This window comes from Malania oleifera, chromosome 9 (assembly GCF_029873635.1).
Source record: "Malania oleifera isolate guangnan ecotype guangnan chromosome 9, ASM2987363v1, whole genome shotgun sequence".
Taxonomy (NCBI): domain Eukaryota; kingdom Viridiplantae; phylum Streptophyta; class Magnoliopsida; order Santalales; family Ximeniaceae; genus Malania; species Malania oleifera.
Window position 1 is genome coordinate 31,859,473 of NC_080425.1, and position 18,055 is coordinate 31,877,527.

Below are 18,055 nucleotides of genomic sequence, written 5' to 3' on the forward strand. Positions count from 1 at the left end.
GCGAGTGAGGACAACACACTGAAAATGACACGTGTTGGTCCGTGGGGCTAGTCATTAGTCCGATAAGGCCCGCCCCCTGTTGTCTGGTCCAGGTAGAGGAAGAGAGACACAGTGCTCCCTGGTAGACCCAGGTTGAGGCATTACAAGTCTTCCATACCTCCTACTAATACAAACTAAAGGGTCACTTAATTGACTTTGATTTTGTAACTATATGACTAGTATCTCCATTTTTTCCCCTTTATAATTACTAGTTTTAAAAATTTAGTCCTTATAACCATACGTTTTTCAATCACGCTAGTTGTGTTTTCGCAACCAACTTAGCACACCCTAATACTTATCTTGTTCCCAAATTATCCTATAATCTTATCTTTATTAGATAACTCTGTGATCTTGGACTCGAACTTACGTTACCTCTACTGGTTGTCGAGTGCAAGATTTGAAAGATAGGGTAGGTTCTTGGATAGGGTGTAAAGTTGGACATTAGTATAAGTTCATATCTCTACGTTTCCTTTGTTGATTGTCATTTTTTGACCAAAATTTTAACCCAAAAGAAGATGCAAAAATTAAAGGAAAATAAAGAGCAAATCATAAATTTTGCACTAGGCAGTCGACTAACTTCTTAGGGCGGTCAATTGACCTTCCCTCTAAAACTAGCTGTTAGCTCTTTCCTCAGGTGGTTGGCCAACCTTCCCTCCAAAGCTAGCTGTTAGCTCTTTCCACAGGCGGTCAATTAGCCTTTGGAGGCGATCAACCAGTCTACCCCAAATTTGAAATTTTGACTTGTTTCCAAGAGATTAGCTGGAGATTTTGAGCCAACCATGTGTCCTATTGATGCCACATGTTAACCAATGACATTGGCAGTTGACGTTTGGTGGTTACTGGTAGTTATTTTTGAATTTGAATTTTTGAAATTCAAATTCGAAAAGAGTTTTTCGTTCCTTTCATTGAAGGCTTATAAAAAGGACATGCTATGAGAGACTTTAGGTACATCCAAGTGGAGGCAATGCGAGGGTTTTTAAGACTAATTCGTGGGTTTCAAAGGGATTTTCATTTGAAGGAGAGAAAGATGAAAAATCATAATCCTCTTTGTTTGAAAGGGACTTTGGGAGTGAGGTTCGAAGTGAGGGGCCTTCCACTTGATCTATAGAGATTCATTCTTCAAAGAGGTCAATGCCAAACCCTTTACTTTGTTCATTTCCATTCATTACATTGAATTTGGCATATTGATACATGATTGTGTTTTCTTAAATTATATGATTTATACTTCATGATTTTTTTTTTATGCCAAAAGTACATGTTAGATGTTGCAGAACATGTTTCTATCAAGATTGCATAGGAAAAAGCATACTAGGATGTCAAAATTTGACATGTGTGTTAAAGTTGGCTTCCAAGAAGTCAATTGACCTCTCTCCATTTTGAAAATGTGCCAATTGGCTACAGCTGGACAATCGACCCCTACAAGTGATTGACAGCCAATTCCTAAGAATGCTCATTTTGCACTCTCTCTTGATTTCTTTTGTGATTTTAAGTGTTTTAGTGTCTCTACACATGGTAGAACACCTTTGATTGACATTGGTTGATTTTTTCTTTAGAGTGTTCATGGTTTCTCTACGGAAATAATTTTTTTCATTAAAAAATAAATGGATTTGCATGATTTTTTTAAAAAAACATCAATAGTTTTTGCAAAGGTTTTTAAGTTATTTAGGGCCATACATCCATAAAGTAGCATTTGAGTGTTTTGAAATCCTATCAATGATGGTCAAGTTGGGTTTTTGGTTCTACTTCCAAAAATTCATACCTTTTCAAATGATTTTTGTGATTCTCTCCTTAAATAGACCAAAAGATATCTTTTAGAAAATTTAAATTTTTAATGAACTATTCATGATAAGGCTATTGAATGGATTAAAAAGTCTTTTTTCTAGAAGATAATTAAAGGGATTACAAGTTGGGTTTTATAGTTTTCCTCCCAAAGAAACAAAAAAATCATGCAAACTTTAAATATTTTCATAAAATAACCCAAAAGTTATTTAAAAATTTTTGGGAACTAAAAATGACTTGATTCCTCTTGTGAGGATATGTAGGTAGTCTACTCTGTACATCCATCCATGTCAAATAAAAAACCTAAATCCCTCTTTCCCCTCATTACATTTCTTCTTTGTTGTTTTTGTTCTTTATGTGTTTGTATAAGAAATCTTAATATCCCAACAATAATTAATTGAGCAGATATTTAAAAAACAAACAAAGCAACCTCAGTATTTCCCAATCATTCAAAATATTTAAAATATAAGCATGCAAATTGCAGATAAATAAAAAAAGTGCAAGGAAAAAGAGTGACATAGTTATTTTTATTGAGGTTCATCAAATCCTGCCTACATTCCCGCCTTAAGTCAACAACCCAAGGATTCCACTAAGTTCTCACTTAACCGGGCGGAACGACATCGCTTAAAATACTCCTTACGAGGCAAAGTCTCCTTGGCTCAATTACAGGGCTGAGCCACAACTAGTTCTCCTTATGAGGTGGAGTCACCTCAGCTCAATTCACCAGGTTGAGCCAAACTAATTTCTCCTTACGAGACAAAGTCTCCTCAGTTCACTTACCGGGCGAAACCAAATCAAATTCTCTTTACTCGGCGGGAGTCTCCTCAGCTCACCTAACCAGGCTAGAGCCAAACCGGTACACTTTACAGGACAGTGTATTCCTCTTTAGGCCACACCTGGAGTACAAAGATTTTGGAATTGGTGTATTCCCAAGAGGGGGGGGGGTTGAATTGGGAATTTAAACTTTTCTCCTAGGTTAAGTCAGAAGTCAATATGATTTGGTAACCTAGGATCTTTTTACACAATTCCAAATGTGCCGATGAATATAATATGTGGAATTTAAATCATGCACATCATTCATACCATAACATATACATGCGGTAAATATAAAGTACGGAAATGTAAACAGACACACGATATGTTATCGAGGTTCGGCCAATTGTGCCTACATCCCCGCCTCTAGCTCGCAAGCCCAAGGATTTCACTAAAGGCTTACTTAAGGTTGGAGTGGCATTGATTACAACCAGGTCAATTAGCACAGGGCTGACCTCAACCTTAACAATCAGGTCAATTAGCGGGGTTGATCTCAACCTACACGCCTTAACAGGATGGAGCACCTAGCTTTCTAAACTGGGTCTAAGTCAATCCGGGACTATTTCAAAAGGCTAGTCTCCCTCTTCAGGACCGTTCTTGGAAAACAACAGTTTTGCTTAATCAATGAAACGGTACAGTGATTATGCTTTCAAGTAAAGCAGATATGTACCTAGTTACGCTCAATCATATACACCACCGATATGATTTAATATGTAAGCTCAGTATGGTCCAATAGTTCAACTCTCAAATGTATTTTCTATCAGTGTAGTGAGTGCGTGAGAGTATCAACGAACAATCTTTGTATCTCAAGATTTTCAATCAATAGATTCACACAAAGATGTCAAGCGAGTTTCAAATGTGTTAATCAGCATAATATCTTAATCACAAATATAGCGTATATGCTTGGTTTGCAAAAATATATGTAATCCTTATATTCAGCAAATAATATGTGAGTAAATAATTATTGCACAAAGATCAATATCACAAACACAAATATCTTCTCACAAGTATATCAAATATAAATCACACAAGATATTTGAGTAAGTTTTGAAAACATTTTGCAATCCAAAAACCATACAAGCTTCCTAAGATATTGCAACACAAATGCAATACTCAGACGCTTAATGCAAGTCTTCTTAGGATAGGCTTATGAGCAAAGTCCCCTAAGAATACTAAGGTTTAGCTCTTGTAAAAATCGATTCAATAAAACACGAATAGGAGAGCAAACCTATCTAAACAAACACTCAATCAACTTACAAAGATTTTAAGCAATGAAAGAGGGTAAGTATGAGTGATTGAAGTATAAAAATGAGTAGTAGGATTTTTTAACTTGAGAGTGAATTTATTAATCAAATAGGCTAATCAAGTTCCTAATTTTCCCAAATGAAGGGGTATTTATAGACACCCAGAGAATTATAACCGTTGGGGACATAAGTAGAATAATTAGAAAATTTTTAACAATAATTAATTTATTTAACCTCATTTAAAAATAGTTAACCGCAGTAAAAATTAAGTCCAACCCGAGAGCACCGGTCGATCAGGACAAGTTCGGTCGACCGAAGTTCTTGGGGTTCGGTCAACCAGGCCAAAAATGAACTGCTTGTTTGGTCGATCGAACATATATATCTGAGGTGATTTTTCAATATGTTCGAGGTTAGGTCGACCAAGAGGAAAATGAACTATGGTCTCGGTTGACCGGACTAACATGTCCAAATGCGATTTTTAATTTTCGTGAGATTCGGTCGACCAGGCTGATTTGAACTAAGCCCGTCGGTCGACCAGACCGTTAGGACAACTCCCGAGGACCCTCGGTTGACCAGAGCGTTGGTATTCATTTTTCTCTCGGTCGACCAGGAAGTCAAAGTGTTGACTTCCAGAGGGTTCGGTCGACCAGGGCCATTTGAACTGTCATAGTTCGGTCGATCGGGCTATGGTCAACATGTTGACCCAGACCCCATTCAGTCGACCAGAGGCAGAATGAGCTGCACAGGTCGGTCGACCGAAGGTGCACATTTTGTGCAATTCAGTCCTTTATCATGCAACAAACACTTTATTCAAAAGTATGACACATATATGTGCAAAAGTGAGTGTCTTAGGGTCTTCTAGGCCTTTTTCAAGACACTGAAAAAATCCGGTGTCGGCCAACTGAAGGGTGTTCCCGAAGGTCTTTCTAGATCCTTTTTAGTTATTCTTGGTTTGAGCTTACGTATTAGATCATGCATGTGATGTGTGTGAGCTTATTACAAACCAAAAACCTAATTACTATTACAGACCATTTGCATAAGATTGAAATATAATACAATAGAAATTGAGTCTTCAACTTCGATCTTCTCTTTGTGCATTATGATCTGTCACTTAGAATTCCTGCATATAACCTCAAACACCCATTAGATATAATGAGTATTTGTCATAATCAAAACCGGGCGTGACCTATAAGGTCAACAAAAGATAATAATAATTTTGTGTACAAAGAAAATGCTTCTCAAAAAGTAGAGATGTACAAATTGAAGCTCTAAAATGCACTCCCAGATTATATGAGTTTAAGCTTAGTAGAGTAGGTGTTTTTCTCAATATAATTTTTCAATATTTGAATAAAAATATATATGATGAATACTCAAAGATTCAAACCCTAATAAATATTTCTCCAAAATATTTTTCAATGAAAAGTGTAGGAGAACCATGCGTTGTTGCTTTCAAGAAGATTTTGAAAAAATGATCTTTGATGTGAGGTGAAATATGCAATAAGAACTTCAAAGATCTAAATGTCACTAATATTTTCTCCAAAAAAGATATAGCAATGAATAGTATTTGGAGAAGTTAGGATTTATGCTCAAAAATGTTTTTTCAATAAATACTATATGAGCTTTTGAATCTTACAATAGATGTGCAAGTATTCACAAGTTGCAATGAGTTCCCCTAAAAATATTTATCAATAAAATAGATGGGAGAAACTTTACACTTACTCTCAAAAATGATTTTCAAAAATATAGTATGAATGAGAGTAAATGCTTTCAAATGCTATATGCCCACTAGAATGATTCTTCAACAATCTTCTAGAGCAATGAATTTACTAAAGAAGAAAGTGCGAAGTAAACAATGCTCCCTTTCAAAATATTTTCCAAGGAAAAGGGAAAGAGAGTAGCAATTTAAGCACAAAATATTTGGAAGAGTTTTTGAGCTAATCTTATTACTAATTATGCTAATGAAAGGAGTATATATAGATTTTCCAAGAAAATGACCATTTAAGGACATGGAGGGTATTTAAAATTTTTTTAATTAAAAAATTAAAAACGTTTTAGCGCTAAAAAATTGGGCAACCCGAGAGGGTCCATCAACTAACGACTTCGTTGGTCAGCTAACCGAGGCTAAAATATCAAATTTCTTAGGGGCTTGATGACTGAGGAAATCGCCGATTGGCTAACCTCGGGCGATTTTTCACCTTTCATAGGTTCGGTCGGCTAACCTCAAGAGCCAGTCGGCCGAGTGAATAGTGTCGGTCGACTAGGGCTATTTTGTTCTAAAAATTTTGGTCGACTGAGGTAAGCAAATTTGCCAAGTTCTAAGGTCAGTCGACTATGAAAACTTAATTAAAAAAATAGACAGTTGACTGAGCTTTGTCAAATTTTGACTTCTGGCCTAAGACATGGTTAGTCAACTGAGGGTTACATAACGTGAACTAGTTAGTCGACCGAGGTCAGTGAATACCTCAGTTTTGCCCTAATTTTGACCCTAAAGTTATTCCAAAAACCTTTATGAAAAACATTTTTGATTAAAGTTTAGGTGCCTTAAAGTCTGTCTACGGTCATTTTGAGCATTTAACCACATCATGCAGAGCATGCATTATTATAGATCAAAAACCTAAATGCATTACAAATTAAATAAACATGTCTTCTTTTTTCTTTGTTCTTCTAATTCTTCTTGGAATATGCCATGCAATATAAGCTTTAAGTTCCTCCATGGCTTCCATTTATCTTTTCCTTATGTGTGTGCCGAAATGTAAACATGTTCATGCACTTAAATAAACACATAAAATATTAGTGTTTTGTGAGTATCAAAACAGGGATCAGACTCCAAAAGTCAACAAAATACCAAAAAATCTTGGTTATATGTTCTTAACATCATTAATAACTTATATTCTCAAATTATTTGTGCACTTATTTATATGATGCGTACAATATCTATGCAACATGATTAACTATATTGCTTAAATTCATTAATTATAATATATATAATAATACAAAAGTCCTAGCCAACTAATTGGTTTTTAAGGCATACAACCTACAAAGGATGGGTAAGCCCCTTGAGGCGAAAGACCATTGTAACTTTGAATATTTTGAAGTAAATGTTATTCATTTTATTTCCTACTTTTCAAGATCTGACTTTCTTATTTTAATTTAGGTGAAAATAATGGAAGGGGGGGACTAATCATGCCACTCACAAGAGTACACATACCATTGTCGAAAAAAATCTGTGCAAGGAAATTTGTGGGCCAAATGGATGTCTAATATAAGTCATACACATTATGTTTCCAAAAGAAAATTAAAGTTTTTACTGATAGTCACTCAGACCAATTATTGAGTGTTTATTCATATAGCTAAACCCACCTAGTGGGACTACGGCTTGGTTTTGTTGTTTTTTCCTTTTCTTGTTCCTTCTTTTTTTATTTACTATGCATATGCACAAACAATGGAGAAGTTATTCATTTTTTTTTTTTTTGTAGAATATGAAAATGAAAAATTGTTTATTTTTTAGCACATGGATTCTCTTTAGTTAGCTACAAAAAATTTTATCCTCATTTAACTCCAAAATTTTTGTTGATTTTTAATGGTTCAGTTCTTTTTTAATGCACTGCAGGGTTGTGCAATTTGTCAATTTGGTTTGTTTGAAGAAAAATCAAGTGAATAAAAATTGTTTAGTTTAGTATAGAGGCAAAATAAACCAGATTGCAGTACAATTTGCACCTAAGCTCAAATTGAGCGAAGTGATGGAGAAACTAAACCAAACCAATTAATATAGGTTTTATAACATTAGAAATTCAATTTAACACTAACCAAAATACATTTTTACTAAAAAAAATTATACTAAAATCATGAAAATAGGTTTCATTCAAACTATAACACTCTGAAGGCTTATTTTTTTTTTTTAATTTTATAGAAATATAAACTATCTAATCCCAAATTAAGATTTCAATTCCTACTGTAACTTGTGAACTTCTCATGAAGATGAAGGAGGAGGAGGAGGAAAACGAGAGAGAGAGAGAGAGAGAGAGAGAGAGAGAGAGAGAGAGAGAGAGAGAGAGAGAGAGAGAGAGAGAGAGAGAGAGAGAGAGAGAGAGAGAGATCACTTCTTATTACTATTCAGAGTTACACGTGGTATATTTGATTTTTCAAGAAATTAGGGCTTAAATCGAAGATTTAAGTAGCGCAAGGAGTCAATACAGCAACTTGGAAGCACGAGGCTCAACCAAGTGCTTGACTAGGTCTCCATAACCTTGATTCAATTACAGAAGAATATCCCTGATCGACCATGTGGTGCGACCAAGCGGACACAAGGGGCAACCAGGTTGGGCTAGAAGACTCCAGAGTGCTAATTAATAGCAGGTTCACAAAGACCCTCGACCAGGGCGCGACCAGGAGACCTTGGATGTGTGACCTAGTTGACGATGCCACCAACTAAAATTGAAAATTTTCCATAATGTGTCAACTAGGAGACCTTAGCAATGTGACTACGTCGACTTCTATTGATTCTAGAAATCTGCTTCACGAGATTATTGCGGTTTGTTTCTTGATTTGAATTCAAGCACATATAAACCCTAAGGGGTATAAAATTAAACTTCAAAGAGATAATTAGGGGTTATTTTTAGCCTCCTTTAGTCTCATTTTCGGTAGAGATCCTTGATTTGTATTGCTTTTTTTAATTCTGGATTGCAATAGTTTAATTGTAGTTTCATTCTTGCTTTGTTTTTGGATTTTAAATTTTAATAAAATTTATGTTTACAGTTTCATTTTTCATCTTATCTTCGCGTTTGATTGCTAGCATGATGAGTGGCTAATTCATCCAATTCTCCAGTTGTAATGAAACCCTAAGCTAGATTCGCATAGCTAGGGTTAGTTGGTTGTTCATAATAGGGTTTGGTTGTTAGAAAGGAATCCGTGTTTGCTAGATAGGGTATGCCCAGTTCTCCCAATCGTGCTCTAGACGATTGGTGCAAACCCAGATACACTATACTACTCGAGCAGATTACTTGTCTTTGTTTAGGGTTCATCAGATGCATTTATATTAGGATGAACCGTTGAAACCCCATTATTGATAATTGACCAAACCTAGTTATTGCGAATTAACGATGTAGGGTGGATTCATAACTAGGGTGTTGACTCTATGTGTCCAATCCTATTTTGATAATGACAAATCACTTGGTATTTGATTTGTGCATTGAGATTGTGAATAGGAACAATATTTAGCATGCACGAAAGGATAACAAGTCATGGAAGCCATGAAGATTAAAGAATATACAGCTTGGCACAATTCATGGAACTAAAAGAGTTGAAGAATGAAGATGCAAGTGGAGAGTTCAAGATCATCATGGGAATGGGTATTTAGAACTAATATATTCACATATTTCATATGATTTAAGTTGAGACTCGAAATATACCCTAGATTGACCTTATGACTCATGCATCTCATGAACATCAATAGGGGATATTTATGGACTTAGAGATATTTTTAAAACCCCAGAAAATATTTTATAAAAGAGCAAAAAAAGAGAGCAAAGTAGATTTTTAAAACTAAAAAAAAAGAAAAAATTCAGAATTAGTCAGTTCAGAAGATCGAACTTCACGTTCAGTCGTCTGAAGATTCAACTTCAAAAGACTGAAGTTAAGCTCAGCCATCTGAAGAATTTCTTCAAAAGACCGAAGGTTAAGTTCAATCGTCTAAAGAATTAATGGTGAAATATAGAACCTGGTAGAAGCACTTCAGAAGACTGAACTCAGATTTCAGTTATCTGAACCCGACACTTCAGAAGACTGAACCCCAACTTCAGTCGTCTGACCCTGTGTCCAGGTTAATTTTTCAAAGTTCTAAGGAACTTCAGTCATCTGGGCTCTAACCCTCAGTCATCTGAACCTGAGGAAAAGTTTAAAAATTTAATTTTTAATGAGAGAACACACGAGTTATTTTTTGATCCAACAGTTAAGATTCATTCTAAGGGCAAGGTTACCTATATAATCAACATCTAAACCCTAGTGCCCCAAGAGAGAAAGAAGAGAAAGGATTTTTAGCATACGATTGAGCATATTGTATGATTTGCACAACTTGGGAGAATACACTGCTGAGTTCTTGATTGGGATTTCAAATCGCATACTTCAAATATGAGCTAAAGTTACGTTGATCTTCAAAAGACTTTCTTGTCATTTTTGTGCATTCATTTTGGCATTGAGGTTTGGTAAATCGATCTACTTGTTAATATTTACTCTCAAAGAGTTTTTCCATCTAAGCTGATTTGAGTGTTGATATTTATTTTTCAAAGAGCTTTTCATCTCAAAATCCATTATTGAATATTTGCTGAGAGGTTGATCTTTAGTGTGCATATATTAAATCGTTTTGATAAGATCACTACTTGAGAAAAGTTTTAGCCATTGGTTAATTATTTTTTATTCAAGTGAGTTTTCATTTAAAGACTTTATATTTTCGATATTACAAAACTACTTGATAGAATACCCTTAGTGTTCATAACTCTATATATATTATTGAGGGATATTTTCAGAAAAATCTTATATTAGTTTTTGGTCTTTGGAAATCATATCATATATATATATATATATATATATATATATATATATATTTGTATATTACAAAAGATCATATTGTGGTTGAATATTTGGAAGAAACCTTATTGATTTTGATCGTTATAATATGCAAGACAAATCTTTTGATAAGTACACATTTGATATTCGTGCATTTAGCAATTTCTCGAAAGCTTTTACTTATATCATTATTTTGGGAGATTTGATAAAAAGGAAAATTGTGTGTTAAAGCATATCATTCATATAACGATTGTATCGTTACATACATACTGAGCTTCAAGTTTCATCATATGGATATGTATTAGGTTTCAATTGTACTCACTAGTTTTGTTAGAAGTAAATCTTGAGTTGTTTTGTAGATTTGAAATTATATATTGTAATCACGGTTCGGGTTGTGAACCGGGTGAGGAGGAAGCTGTGCCTCTTGTAAGCAGTGGATGTAAGGGAAGCTCCGTACCGGTTAAAGGAGCAGGGATTTAGTGGAATCCTTGAGTGGGTTGCTCAAGGCAAGGACGTTGGTTGGGTTGACTGAACCTCGTAAAAATTGTGTTTGTCTTCTCTCTTCCTTTACTCTTTTTATTTTCCGCACTGCATTTCATTACTCGTATTTCATGTGTGTATGTTTGAATAACCTCGCACGCACTTGATAATTATTGGGAAAACACTCATTGATATAATAATTTAAATCAGTCTCAAACCCCTACAATTAATTTGTTAAATAGAGAAATAGGAATTAAGTGGTAAATAATATTAAAGGTTTTTAAAAATACCCAATTCACCCCCCTCTTGGGATTACACCTAAATTAACGCAGGGAATTACTTTTCCATAAGGAATTCAATTTAATTAATTTGCTTTTGTAGTTTAAATAGAAAACCCCAAATTCAATCTTCTTTTATTGTTCTAGCATAGTAAATTAGATTAATTTGGTACACCGTTGCATTGAGTCTTTGAGGATCGACACTCGACTTACTCACTGTTCTACCAAACTTGGGAGTAGTTAGGTTTATAAATTTTGTCTTTGGTAGTTAAGGACCCAAGCCTTGGCAAAGCTATGAGAGAGAGAGAGAGAGAGAGAGAGAGAGAGAGAGAGAGAGAGAGAGAGAGAGAGAGAGAGAGAGAGAGAGAGAGAACAATACCTAGAGCCTCAAGGTTAAACTAATAGAATCAATAGCAGTAAAGGGCCAAAGAAAGAAGGGTTTTCTATTGAAAAACCAATTAAGGCTAATTTTATACAAAGCACCACATTCATTTATTAAAATAAAAAACACTCTATTTCATCATCCTCCCCCACAAAAAACCCCCTACAATACCTTCCAAAGAAAGAAACACCCTCCACTTTGATGCACCACCCTTCAAAACATACATTCTTCGTAGCTACTATTAGTCTAGGCTGGCACCGGGGGGGGGGGGGTTAATTGAGTGTTATAAACCTTTTCTCCTTTTTTACACAATAAGCTCAATATCAATCTCTTTTTTGATTACGTCGGGTTCCTCTCATCCCTATCACCACTAGTGGATACTCCCCTTTGGGGCACACAACCTGGTGGGACCGGTGAGAGAGACTAATTCCACGCCTACACGCATGACGCCCTTCACACGTGTAGGAGTAAATCGTGGATGTGGACTTGGGCTAGTAGGATTCAAACCCTAAACCTCTCCGTCAAGCGGCCTGCGAGACTCCGTCCTTACCACCAGAGCATAGATTGATAATTAGATTGTATGCAATATTTAATAAATAATATATCCCTTAAAGGTACAATAGATTGAACAAAATAACAATCAAAGTTGTTGGATTATAAGGTTGATCAAATAAATTAGAGAATGATAATCATAATTACTGCAGATGTTACTTAATAAAAAACATGGTAAATGGATAAGCTCAATATGAATAATGTAACCTTGATTCACGCATTGAGTTGATTGATCATTGATGAGTGCAATATGAATCCATAAACCAATCATTTACTTGATTGATTAATGATAGTTAAAATGAAGTGCACACTCGAAATGTAAAGCAGAGAGAGATAAGAGAGACATGCAGATTTTATAGTGGTTCGATACTTAACCTACATTCACTCCCCAAGCAAACAGATTTGGTCTTTTCCACTAATACTCGTAGTATTAAAAAACTAGGACAACCGTCTATGTTGTTGACACCTATAAACAACCGTGCCATAGCTCCAAGGACAACGCTCTATGGGGTCAATACAGCACTAACATGGACCTTGGCCAAAGACAATGCCTATGCACTTTGGGAACATAGTCCCTAGTGATATTACACCCAATACGTAGTGTCAAAGCACTTTAGGAACACAGTTCCAATTTGGGATTACAACCAATACCCAATACCAAAACACTCCAGGACACATGTCCTATTTTGGGGTAACACCCAAATGAAATATCAACAAGATAGTAAACTCTGAGGTCTTTTTCTTCCTCACACAAACAAGTTTTGAGATCTAGAAACTATAAGCTTAGAGAGCCTTGTTAAAGGATTCAATGAAAATGACCAAGTTGAACAAATAACTAGCTGCGTGTAAAATGATAGTGTGAATTATATGCTTTCTTTTGTGTATCACTTCTTTTGAGTAAGCTTTGAATAGTATTTATAGACAAATGTCAGAATCCAGCAAGCTTCATTTAGGTTATATACTTAATGCATATGTAGTTGACCGTTAATGCCTAACCAAAAAAGGAAACTTCTAGTCATTAAATGATCCTTACTTGATTCTCCAATTATAATTTCGAACGTTAAAAATTTGACATGGAGTAGAAATATATCTAAGATATCAATCAAAAATATATTAAATAATATACAACAATGAGGTGGCCGAATAGCTTACTAATTCGCACAGTAAAATTTATAGTGTGTTTGCTAACAAGTCTATGATAGAGCCTGCATATGAGTTACGTTTGTGAGTGCGTCTATCCATGAGTCTATTATAATGTTTGGGAGAGAGTTTTTTCATGAATTTTTAATTCATACCAACTTTGGTTTGAATTTCCATATCCAGCGGACATACTCCTTTAAGATATGGAATGCTAGAGCATAATTAATTCTAAGGATTTGATCTTCCATAAATATAGAAATTTAAGTAAAGTCAAACTAGAATTTAAATTTGAATTGTATCCATTAAAGCTCTTGTCATTAGATTAATAAGAAATATAATTTGGATCATAATTAAGTTATAAGATAGGAAATATATTCAAATAAAAACACATCAGTGAGTGGTCATCCGTAAATAAGTTTGTGAATACATTTTTGATAAAGTCTATGAAAGAGTTTGTGAATGAGTCTATGACTTATATATATATGTCCCATAAATAAGTTTGTGAATACATTTTTGATAAAGTCTATGAAAGAGTTTGTGAATGAGTCTATGACTTATATATATCTGTCCCATAATCAAAGCATGATACACATAGATGTATATATCAAATGATCAACACATATCACACATATATTATTAAACAAATCACATGGTCATCAAATAGGTTCTGTCACCAATAAAAACTTAACTCCAATAGTCTTCCCCTTTTTTATGATGACAAAATTTTATGCATTATGCTCCCCCTTACAATATACAGCGAATATATAAATCTCCTCCTTATAACCATTCAATTGAAAAAAAAAAATAAAAAATTCACGTATAGCATAATTACAGAATATTTGGTACAAAGGAGAACAACACAAACATAATTTAATGATTATCTCAATTAAGCACGTAATATATGTTTTGTCATTCATCAATATTTCACACATGTTTTTTCAATCATCAAAATAGAATTCCAACAGACACATTATCGTTTACACTATAATCATGGTTAAAACGAGAAAAACACAAACTACTACTTTCAATCTCTCTTTTAAACATGAGGATTTTATCCAGCTTCCCAACCTGCTACAGTAACCCAAAAATCACCAACATTGTATGACCTAAAAAAATATCATTACACACTAACTCAAGAATCACGAACTTTGTTCGTATTCAAAAAAGATCCCCATTTGCATAGTAGCATGCACCTTGTTGGCTGCAATTTAGTAAAAAAGGGAATATGGATTAATTCATATAAGGTTGGTATTTACACAAAATTAGATCGCATGGCTTAATTTACACAAGGTAGGTATTTACACAGCTGTATCTTGCTAAGTCCCTCCTAAAACTCAAAAAGGTAGGCAAATGTGCTTGAGTTTGGAAAGTAAGCATTGAAAATGACTTAGATAGGGTGCTTTGATCAAGATATCAGCTGTTTGGTCAAGAAAAGGAAGAAATGTTAATGTAATAAGGCTATAGCGAATAGATTGTCGAATGAAATGACAATTTGTCTCAATATGCATGATGCATTCATGGAAGACATCATTGTACCCAATCTATATTGCACTATGATTGTCACAATGAATAATCGTTGGCATGGATAATAGGATATCTAAGTCGCTAAGTAACCAAAGAAGCCATAATAATTTAGAACCCATATCTACTAGAGCACAATACTCAACCTCGGTACTTGATCATATAGTCTAATATTGCTTTGCTACGATATTAAAGACTTTCCAATAAAAAATTAGAAACTAGTATTGGAACGACAATCAATAATATTTCCACGTCAATCAACATTAGAATAGGAGTCAGGAATGAAAAGTAAGGTGTACTCCCAAGAGGTGGGTGAATTAGGATTTAAAAATTTCTTTATAAACTCTTTTTATAAGTTCCTTTAGTTAATTTTGAATCCCGACTATCTTTCCTTTCAGCTGTCACACACAAACACAATGATCAAGAATCCATTGAACTATAATCAATAATTATACCAAGTTCAATATTAAAGACTAGTTTAGTTAAATTCTCAGATTTTGTCCAGTATTCAAACTCGGAATCAATGAATAAATATGAGACCAAGACTTATTTTCAAATTGACAAATAACTAAGCTTCTGCTTTAATATTCAGTTTCAAGCTCAAAATTTTTTCACAAAAATAATCTTAGCTTTACTTTTCAGATTATAACAGAATTGAATTTATCAAGATTTATGTCAGTTGAGCAATACAAAAAATTCAAATTTCAGAGTTGTATCAAAAACTTAATCAACCAATCAATAAGTTAATGAACTTTGATATTTATCAATCAGCGTACTCCCTTTAATCAAGGTTTCTGCAATTCCTAGTGACAAAATAATTTCCACCAATTAAGTAAACATCCATGAAATTTATATATGCAGAAAATTAAAGAGAGTAGAGTGAGGAGAGTGACACCATATTTTTACAAGGTTCGGTCCAAGACTTACGTCTTTGTCCTAAGTAAACCGCTATGAGGATTTCCCTTTCCAACTTTTTTATTAGGCCAAAGTTACAACCTCTCTAACAAGAATCCCCTCTCGTTAGTCCAACGATCCAATCCCCTAAACCATCAACAAATCTCTCTAGCAAGAATCCCCTCTCACTAGTCCAATGATTCAATAGCCTGAACCGTCAAAAATCAATAAGAAACAATTTGGTGTACAATGACACTCTCAAAAGAGCTGATTAGTACAATTGAATGCAAAATAAATATACTTCAACTAAATATCAATATAGAAAGAATTGAAGCTGAGAAATTTATCATCGGGTTCTTTCTTAGATTTGAATTTCTTAGTAATTGAGAAATGAACTGTGTGATTTGATTAGCAAAAACTCTAGCAGAGTATTTGCAATAAGGTTTTGAAAAGTATGAACAATATAGCTTGATTACTGATTGTAACTGTTGGTGTATGAAATCTTTAGGTTTTCCCATGTATTTATAAATGGAAAAAGCTTTTCTTTCATGTTCCCCAAGTTAATTTGAGTATTTTCCAAGTTATTACAAAATTTAGGGTCCAAGTAATCAAATTTGGAAACTTTTCTTTGCTGTTTAAATTTGACCGTTACGAAGTTCAGTCGACTAGACTATCGGGGTCAGTCGCCTGATCTTTTAAAATCCGATGAAATTTCAAAGTCAGAATGGGGTTAGTCACCTGAACTCATAGGGTCAGTTTCTGGGCCTATTCTGTTTTCCTAATTTATTTTGGCATAAAAAGGTCAGTCGCCTAACCAAAACAGGTCAGTCGCCTGATCGTACAACAACATATGCTTTTACAATTTTGTTTCCAAAAAAAATTGTTAACTTTTATACTTGCCATATTGCTTTGAGACTTTTGAAAATATTTTTCGTGGTTTTAAAAATTTGGTTTCTAAGTCAATCATGAAACCTAAGAGCTACAATACATCCATATTGACATTAAATGAGGTACTTACATAAGACTTCTTAAGACTTAAAACATTCTAAGCACTAAGTCTTCATGCTTGTCTTTCTTTGAGTCCATCTTGTCTTCAAGCTTCAACATACTTTAAGTTTCATCAAATTTTTCTATCTTTGAATCCAAGTTTTAAATATACTTTAAGTTTCATCTGATTTTTCTATCTTTGAATCCAAGCTTTAAATATACTTTAAGCTTTCATTTAACCATCTGTCTTTGGAGTATAAACTTTCAATAAAGCATGTGAGCATTGGATCTTGAATTCATATACTTGATTCCTGAAACATCATCTGTTGACCTTATACATCATGCCTGGTTTTGATAATGACAAATACTCATTGCAACTAATGGGTGTTTGAGGTTTTGTACAGGAACTAAGATTGTTAAGATCAAGATGAGCACAAAGCAAGTAAAGCTTGAAGACCAATTTGTTGACCTTATAGGTCACACCCTGGTTTTGATAATGACAAATACAATTGTATTTAATAAATATCCAGTTGATGTGCAGGTTCATATTAGCGTATCTTTAGTGGCACGTGAAAGCTCAAAGCTTGAAGACAATTTCATACTCTTAATTGTAATAATTTTTAGTGAAACTGTCTGTAATAGTAATTAGGGTTTTCGGTTTGTAATAAGCACACACATCACATGCATGATTTGTTTTGTAAGCTCAAACTGAACCGTGAATGAGACAGAACCTTAGGGTGGTCGACCGACACCGAATTTTTTCGGTGCCTTCAAATTGGACCCCAAGTGACCTTAGGACACACACATATTTCACATATGTTTATTAGGCACTTGAATAAGACTTATTTGGGTCAATACGGGATCGAAATGCACACTTGGTGCACTTTCGGTCGACTGACCAACTCAGATCACTTTGGCCCGGTCGACCGAACCGGTCCTGGGTCAACAGTTTGACTAAGGCCCGGTCGACCGAGCCCTTACAGTTCATTTGACCTCGGTTGACCGAACCACCTGGGAGTCAACATTTTGACCTCCCGGTCGACCGACCAACTTTGTACTCCAACAACCTGGTCGACCGAAGGGTCTTGGGAGAATTCCTAGCGGTCTGGTCGACCGAGCCCTTCAGTTCAAAAAGGGCCCGGTTGACCGAACCTCGAAATTTTGGAAAATCGCCCTTCCTCGGTCGACCGACTACTCAGTTCAAAACACCCCTGGTCGACCGAACCATTTGAGTCCTGGTCGACCGAACCATTTCTGGTCGACCGGACCTCTCGGGTTGCTCCTATTTTTTTACCGTGGTTAAATGCTTTAAACAGGGTTAAATTATTTTAAATGTCATTAATATTTTCTAACAATCCCTAATAGGTCCCCAACGGTCAAAATTT